Raw genomic sequence first — 9,694 nt, forward strand, 5'->3', positions numbered from 1 at the left:
TATAAGACTAAATTATAAAATGAAAATTGTTAGTTTTGAATATAAGGACTAAAGTGTAAATATTTTGAAATTGTTATGAAATTTTTGTAATTATTGATAATAGAGGGCTGTAGAAAAATGAATTTGAAAGGGGTTTAAAAGTCGGATCTCAAATATGAAAGTTATGTTAGTTTCGATTTTAGGGACTAACTTTAGAAAACATTTGAAAAATGAAATTGAATTAAATTACAATTACAATAGGCTGTTTTAAGATGTTTGAAATTGATTAATTGAATTAAATCATATTATAGATCGGGATCTGAAACAATCAAAAGATAAATGCGAAAAAAGGAAAATTTGCTTAAAAGTCCTTGGTGTCGTATTCATTGTTGATTTTGATTAGATAAGTTTCGTATGAGACTTAATTTTTTAATAATTTTTAATAATTGTGTTATTTAATCCCTTGATAGTTTAATTGTTGCAATACAATAATAATTAGCATTGAAAGAACTATAGTGCAAAGTACGATATATGTTGCTAGTACGAATGGTTATATGATATGGAACAATTATGAAATTATAATTGGTTTAAATTACAAGTATATGGTTATTTGATATGTGAACGAAAATGAATAAGTATATGGTTATTTGATATGTGTATGAAAATGTTCAAAAGAATAGAAAAGATTGAAACTATGTAGGGGCGAAGCCGAAAATTTTTTTTAGTGGGAGCCGAAATGAAATTTTAATTTTTAATAGTCTATACCTTATAATTTTTAAAGGATTAAATTAAATTTTCATAATTTTAGGGGGCCAAAGTGCTATTTTACCTTTACTAATTTAAAATTTTAAAATTTTCTAAAGGTCCAAAACAACAATTTTCCATTTTAGGGGGGCTAAAGCCCTTGCCGGCCCCCTGGATTCGCCTCTAACACTATGTTTGGTTCGTTGTAATGGAATAAAGTTGTAATCAGTAATTCAACTGTTTGGTTGAACGGAATGGAATAGAACTGTAATAGTATTCTTGTCTTTGGTTGAATAGAATGATGTTGTAATAGCATAAGGAAAAAAACTGAAATGACCAGAGTACCTGTAACACCTATAACCCATATTTGTTGCCAAAATAGGGTTACGAGGCATTACCAACCAAAGCACAACATATAACATACATTTCTCATACAAGATTCAATTTCACATAAATATCAATCTAACATAATCATATTGTCCCTTATAAGGTTCTACGAGACCTTAAAACATGCTTAAACAAGGTTCGGGACTAAACTGATAACATTTGAAAACTTTGGGAAACTTAGAAAATTTTCATGCATTTAAGGGTCACATGCCCATGTGAACAGGTTGTGTGCCTTACACGGCCACCAGACACGCCTATATCACAAGTCATGTGAAAACAGGGCATACATACTGACTTGCACCACACGGCCAAGGACATGTCCGTGTGCCAGGCCATGTGAAATCTAGAAGGGTTACTGACTTGGGTCACACGGCCATCCACACGCCTATGTGCCAGCCCGTGTGCCACACACGGCCAGTAGACACGCCCGTCTGTCTAGGCCATGTCAAACCTGTAGGGCATACTGACTTAATTCGAAAGGGTATCCTAGGAGACACACGGCCTTGAAGCATGACTATGTGTCACACACGGCTGAGACACACGCCCTTGTCTCTGGCCGTGTGGACAAATATAGGCATAAATAACCAAAATGGTACCAATTCATCATACAATAGGCATCCCAAAATCATTATCCAAAATGCACAATTCATACCATATTCATTTCAATCAATTTTTATAATCAATTCAAGCCAAATACCTATTCAAAAACTTATATCATCCAACATTCATTCACAGGCATATATCTTCTCAATTTATCAACTTCAATCATATATATAAATCCTTTACTAAACTCAAAACATTACTATTTGAACAACTATGAGACCTTAGCCACATTTATACCAAAACATACCAAATTAAGCCATCACACATGGCTATCTATATAAAATAAAACTCATACGTTATAAGCCAAATATCATGGTTATAATCACAACTAAAGTACCATAACTAGCCTATACATGCCACATACCATATATACATATCTAAAAAATACCAACTTAGGTGATCGATAGTGTGATGACGGTTCCTGACGATCCCTGAGTCCGAGCTAGCTTTGATTATCTATAAAACATAGACAAATAACACACAGTAAGCTTCATAGCTTAGTAAGTTCGTAAGTGATTAACTCAATTAATCAAATAAATGTAATTTAACTATTTTTACATTACCAAATCAACATCACATTAACCACAAACCTTTATCATGTATCAAAACATGATCAAATACCATCTCAATGAACTTTCTCAATGTAATACTCGAATAGGTCCCGTACATATCTGTACCATCTCGTACTAACCTCTTTCTCAATTATGTCATTATTTACCCATTGAACCATTCAGAATAGAAATTAGATACTCAAGGATCACAATGATAAGTACCTATACCATGGCCCGTAGCCAAATCAAGGTAACTTATCCCGGAGTACCTATATCATGGCCTATAGCCAAATCAATGTATCTCCTCTTAGAATACCTATACCATGGCCCGTAGCCAAATCAAGGTATTATTCGCACCCGAAGTGCCGATATCATGGCCCAAAGCCAATACATTAACCTAATGACATGTCACTAGCATCCTAAACTATTCCTAAGGTTCAACTGGAAGTTTCACTTGTCAATTTCATCATCGAACACCTCCGTTTAGTCGTATTCACAATTCAAACATTATCCTTAATCTCACAATCACATTTTATGCAATATTAAAGCATATAACATACATTTATAATGAAATTATCACATATGAACTTACCTCGTACTCAAAATTGACGAATCGGATCGATTACTCGATAACTTTCAATTTCCCACGATTTGAATCTAAATTCTTTCTTTCTTGATCTATATGTATTCAAAATTAACCCATTTAGTCAACTACTCATTCAATTTAAACCTTAAACACATATTTGGGCATTTTTACACTTTAGCCCTAAACTTTCACATTTCTTACAATTTAGTCCTCAATTCATAAAAACACAAATTACACAATTTCTTTCTAATTTCATGCTAGCTGAATTCTTCATAGACTCCTAGTAGCCCATTATTTTCATTTTCTCACTTTTAACCCCACATTTTCATCTTTTCACAATTTAATCCCTAATTTGTATTTTCTCTAAAAATGACTTAATAAAACATAGTAATCTTTCAACAATTATTCATTTTCCACCATCAACATTCAAAAACATCAAGCTATCATCAATGGCAACTCACAAATTCATCAACAAATTCAGAAATTAGGGTACGAGCTAGCTAGAATACGAAGCAACGATTACAAAAACGTAGAAATCATCAAAAACTGAGTTCAAAACATACATCAATCAAGAACAACAAAGAGCCAAACCTAAAATGCTTCCATGGCTGTTTATTTTCTCTATATTTGGTGGAAGATGAAGGAAAATAAAATGATTTTGGCTTTTTATTTATTTAACATTAATACATAGTTTATCATTTTACCCTTTAGTTAAAACATTAATAATCACATAATATATGCCCATTTATGTACATTCCCACTACCCATGGTCTAATAACATCATAAGGACCTCACATTTAATCAACCATAGCAATTAAACACATTTAACATATAGAATGCCACTTTTGCTTTTTACGCGATTTAGTCCTTTTTCTCAAATTGAGCTATTAACGATAAAATTAGCTCACAAAATTTTCACACCTATATATTCACATGCTATAAACACAAAAAATAATATTAAAATAATTTTCTGACCTTAGATTTGTGGTTCCAAAACCACTGTTCCAATTTAGTTAAAAGCTGGTCACATAAAGTACCCTTGGCGAAATTTTTTAGGTAGATGATTATTATTGTTATTAAATTTTAATAGGATTATTATTAAAATGATTTAATAATAAATAATATAATCATATTTTAATATAATTATTATTAAATATAATTTAATAAAATAAAATATAAAATTTAATAATAATTTAATATAATTATTTTCATATTAAATTATATTAAAATATTTTAAATATTTTATTTTTATATTTTCTAAGTCCAAGTTTAAAGGACTAATCACAAAATAATTTTTTTTTGTTATTCAATGTTGCATAAAATAGTAATTCTTTGGTGATACCAAATAATAGCTATGACGGGAAGACAAGTAATAGGGAAGTAATGGTCATTTCATTGAATGCGTATTACGTTCAACCAATCAAAGGAATGCTATTCCATTCCCCCCAACCAAACATGGTGTGAATACGTGATATAGGACCCGTGTGAACTCAGTGAATAGTTAGGATACAAATGACATGTCATTAGGGTTTTTTATAGCAGGTACATTGTACCGCTACTGGTTTTATGTCGTATTTATGCAACAGGTATTATGTACCAGTGGTGGATACCTTATCGATGGCAAAGATTCTGCATATATTGCGGATTCTGTATATATTGCAGATTCTTCACAGCTTGTATGAGGAACATCGTGTAATGGTTAATGTCCTAATTTACTGGATACCTTACCGAAGCTAAGATTTTGCATGTGTTGTGGATTCTTCACAACTCGTGTGAGCAGCATCTTGTAATGGTTAATGTTTGATTCACAACTCATGTGGCCATTATTATCACATGTATCTGAGATATATTCGTTATATTTCTCTGGATGATGAAAATAAATGTGATGTGAAATGAAATTGTTTAAATAATATGAATACTGAATTTGAAATGGATACATGAGAATAGAATAACATAAATGTTGTACTTGTTGAATGTTTTTGGTCTAGATTAAATGGTATCGTTAGAAATGTTATTTGATTCGTGTGTGATAATCTCACCTGTTGTGAATTGATGTAAGTTATATTGTTTTAAGTTGTAAATGATAAATAAACAAAATTATTTGAGTTATAATTAGTCAAATGTGTTTTTGTTAGTATTAAAGATAAATGGTTATATTATAAGGCTATGTAATATAATGTATTAACCTCTAAATGTGTTAAGTGATGTACTTGTAGATGTAACATGACGCCAAATGATATACGTGCTTGTTACATTAGGTTTTTTGATAAGTGCTAAAAGTAACATATTTTAACATTATTCTTAATGCATTTTTGGCAATTATTCGTTGTTAATTGTGAATTTTGTGCTTCTAATCCTTTAAATTCATATTTCGATGCTTAATGGAGCATTTGGGAGAAAAATGAGAGGAAAACGAATGAAAACTGGAAATTTGGAGCAAGCTACATAAGCCACAACGGCTGACCCATTCCACACGGCCTGGACACACGGTCGTGTGACCCATATGGGCTACCACATGGTTATGTGGTAGACAATGTCGATTTCACGGATTTACACTCTAAATTGTGAAAAATCACGATTTTTAGGTTTAGTAGACATTCTAAGACGTATATATGACAAAAATAAGAAGATAGGAGTGAGCTGTCATAGGATATTTAAGAAAATAACTTGAAAAACACCATTGAAGCCGATCCTGAAGCATATTTCTATCAAAATTGAAGATTTCTGGTTGATTTCTTAGGAGATTATAATGAGTTTCTTTATTTTTTTTCAGTTATATTGTATCTCAAATGTTTTATTTCAAGCATGAACTAATTTTCTAAATACCTAAGGATATGAACCCTATGATGGATTCTGTCGTTTGATTTTTATTTATGCAATAAATACTTAGTTTCTTGTTCTCAGTTATGTGTGCTTAATTCTTGATTTAATATTTCTAGATTATTGATCCATGTTTGATATGCTTTAATTGGAGGTTGAATAAACCCTGTTTAATAGTAGATCTTGCGTAATTGAGTAGAATTGCATGCAATCCTAGAAATAAGACAACATAAATCTACTAGATTAGAGTCAAATCTAATAGGGGAATCCATAGCACGAGTTAATGTGATAATAAAGGATTCAATTAGAAAAAAATTTCATTTAATCAACCTAGAGTCCATTGTTTTATTCTCAAAAGAGATTTTCTTTTGAAAAAAGACCATAAGGTCAAACTCAATTTATTGTATCGTTCATAATAAGATCATGAATATCAGACGAATAATCCATGTTAAAATTCCAATTACTCATATTATGAATAGCATAGTTATAAATAAAATCAGCCACATGGTTATTGTTGCGATTTGCCTACACAATTTTGACCGAGTTAAAACTATCAATTTGCTTATAAGAATCATTAATGCGGCTCCCAGAATGGTAATATCTTTCCCCCTGTTGTTGACTTTATTTACCAAACTTGCACAATCAGACTTAAATATCACTTTCGAAACCTTTAATCTAGTTGCCACCTTCAAGCTTTTTTCTAAAGCTTCCATTTATGCCCATTCAGCTTGTGTCATCTTTACTTTAAACCCACCTCTTCCTCCGATTACAAAACCATCTGAGTCCCTTACGATAATGCCAAATCCCACATTTCCATTTAAGACCGTTGCATCAAAATTAATTTTGACATAATCGTTCGAAGAAAAAATCCAGTTTTTACAAACAAGGGTAGCAGGGACCACTGACTTATTAGCAAAGTTATGGATTCTGAAATCATTACTGAGAGTCTTAACCCTCTTTCACACCACTTTAGCATCGTTCGCTTTTCTTTTAAAGACAAAATTATTCATATTGTTCTAACTATTCCAAAGCAACGTGAATAAGTTTGCAATAACCTTCAAGTCTACCATTCGTAACATATCCTCTATCTAGTTAATACAACGAGAGAAGTTACCATCGAGTAACCAATTATCGAAGCCCTCAAGAGTCAAAATGGCGCGAGCTGAGGGGTAATCCTTAAGGGTGATAATTAGATTTTCCTCCTTAGCCTCACACCTTGGACACTTCTTTTCAAATTTCTGTCGAATAAGCAAAATATTGTCATAAGTTGGTAGGATATCATGACCCACCCTCTAACTGAATACTCAAATTTGTAGAAGCATCTTCAACTTCCAAATGGTTCTCTAGTAAGCTCTATGAGGATCGAAGTCAATCTTCTTAAGAAGAAGTCAGGAGTAAGCCAATTTAGATGTATAAAACCCGTGAGGGTTATGAATCCAAACCTTTCTATCATTAATGCCATTATTTGAGATGGCCAAATTACAAATCTGGTCCCCCAACAAACTTCTAAAGAGCTCTATTACCTCTCCTTATTCCAATCTGTATGGTTGTGGTTCCACAAGTCTTTAACCTTTCTTTCATTGTCGGTCAGTAACGAATGGTAAAGAGAGTTACCATCTAGGTCCTCAAATCCCTAGTTATCCTTACGAATATCAATGTTTTTGTCATCCCCCACAAGCCAAACAAAACCATTCTCAAGAGCTTTGGCTGGCATAGCAATACTTGACCATGTGTACGAGGGTTTATCAATCTCTTTGGGCCGAAAGATGTCTCCACTTGGAAAAGACTTAAAGCTCAGTACCTTGTAACGTAAAGTGTCTTTGAATTATGTTGTCTCCACACTTGTCTACCAAGAAGTGCTAAGTTGAAAAGGTGTAAGTCGCAGAAGCCAAGCCCTCCCATCCCTTTCGGGTGGTACACTCTGTCCCAAGCCAACATGGACCAGCCTCTACTTCTCTCGTTACTTGTCCACCACCTCTAAATCATCTTTGATTGTATATAATCGATAATTCCCTTTGGAGCAAGGAAAACATAGAACACATAGGTAGGAAGTGATTGAAGGATAGCTTTTTTGAAGATTTCTTTACCATCATATGAAAAGAGTCTCTTCGTCCAACTATTTACCCTACAAGAGCAACGCTTAATAATGTTAGTAAAAACACCAGATTTTTTCTTACCGATCGGCAAAGGTAAGCCAATATAGTTGTTGAGGTTGTTGACCATACGTATCCCAAGTAAATCACTAAAGAGTTGCCTTTGAGCATGGAGAGTATTTGGGCTAAATAAAATCATTGTTTTTTCATTGTTGATTTTTTGGCCTGAAGCTTTGGTAAAATCCGTAATGATTTTCAAAACTGCCTTAACATCCTTTCTTTTGTTACGAACAAAAAGGACGGCATCGTCAGTGAAAAAAATTTAATACGAGGGTCATTAATACTAGCCTGAATGCCCCCAATCATGTTATTACTTTGAGTATGAATCAACATTCCTGAGAGGGCTTCCATACAAAATATAAAAAGCTAAGGGGAGAGGGGGTCCCCTTGTCTAAGACGCTGCTCTGGCACAATGATCTCCAAAAGGACCATATTTGTAATAGCCCGATTTTGGGCTCAATCGAACCAGTGGTTTCGGGACCACTAATTCGAGGTCAGAGAAATTTTTTTTAATATTATTTTATGTGTTGTGGCATGATTATATGAGAGTATGAAAATTTTGGTGAATTAATTTTAACAATTTCATGCTTAATTGTGAAAAAGGACTAAATCGCATAAAGTGAAAAAGTCTTATTTTGATAGCTAAGGTTGTCAAATAGCTAGAGAACCTAAATTGGGGGTCTTTAAAGGGAAATTAGACCCTTAAAATACAAGCTAGCTGGCCATAGAGACATGAGGAGTAAAAAAATAGTCAAAAGATGACTAGGGTTGGTAATTGATGACATTAGCAAATTGAATATTAAAATAAATCAAAGGGGTCATCTTTCTTCTCTATTTTTCCACCGAAAATAGCTGCCATTAAAGGGTTTTTGAAGCTTGAAATTTCATCCACTTAGTCTCTTTATAAATCAAGAATTACAAAATCCAGGCCTAGATCGGGGAAAAGTAAAACAAGTGGACTAAGCCGAACTGGTCGTCCACATTTTGTAATCCGAGGTAAGTTGTATGTAAATAATACAACTACATTGTTATTATATGGGTTTGAATTGATATAGCATAAATTGCTTGTTTATTGAAATGATTATGTATGATGAATATTGAGATAGTAGAACTTCCGATTTAACCTTAGGAAATAAATCGGATATTCATGCCATGACATTTGGGTTATTTGTGTGCTAGTGTAAGACATGTCTGGGACATACATCGACCACATTATGAGAGCCAGTGTAAGACCATGTTTGGGACATGGCATTGGCATTGAGACGAGAGCTAGTGTATAACATGTCTAGGATATGCATCGGCCTCGAGATGTAAGCCAGTGTGAGACATGTCTGGGACATGCATCAGCTACGAGATTTGTCAGTGTAAGACCATGTCTGGGACATGGCATCGGCACTGATATGTAAGAGCTAGTGTAAGACCATATCTGGGACATGGCATCGACCTCGATTTCGATAGTCAGTGTAAGACCATGTATAGGACATAGCATCGACTTGATGGATGAGCTAGTGTAAGACCATGTCTGGGACATGGTATCAGTATTATACCCTATGTTTGAGGCTTAGTGAATATCCGATAGTATTCCAAATGGTTCAACGATGAGAGTTACAGTTTAAGTTAAACGAGAAAAGTATATTAATGTTGTATGTGGTACAGGTACCTATTTGAAATGTATGAGATGTGAGCTCAGTATATGCTATGTGAATTGTATTAGATAATGATGAGTAAGTTGTACTTATGCCTACTTTTGTATTATGAGCATGATGATGAATGGTAAAACTGTTGTTTTATTTATTTGCATGCAACTTACTAAGCTTTATGCTTACTCCCTATCCTTTCCATTTTCTTATAATGCCGCTTAACTAGCTCGA

Source organism: Gossypium arboreum, chromosome 4 (assembly GCF_025698485.1).
Source record: "Gossypium arboreum isolate Shixiya-1 chromosome 4, ASM2569848v2, whole genome shotgun sequence".
Classification (NCBI taxonomy): domain Eukaryota; kingdom Viridiplantae; phylum Streptophyta; class Magnoliopsida; order Malvales; family Malvaceae; genus Gossypium; species Gossypium arboreum.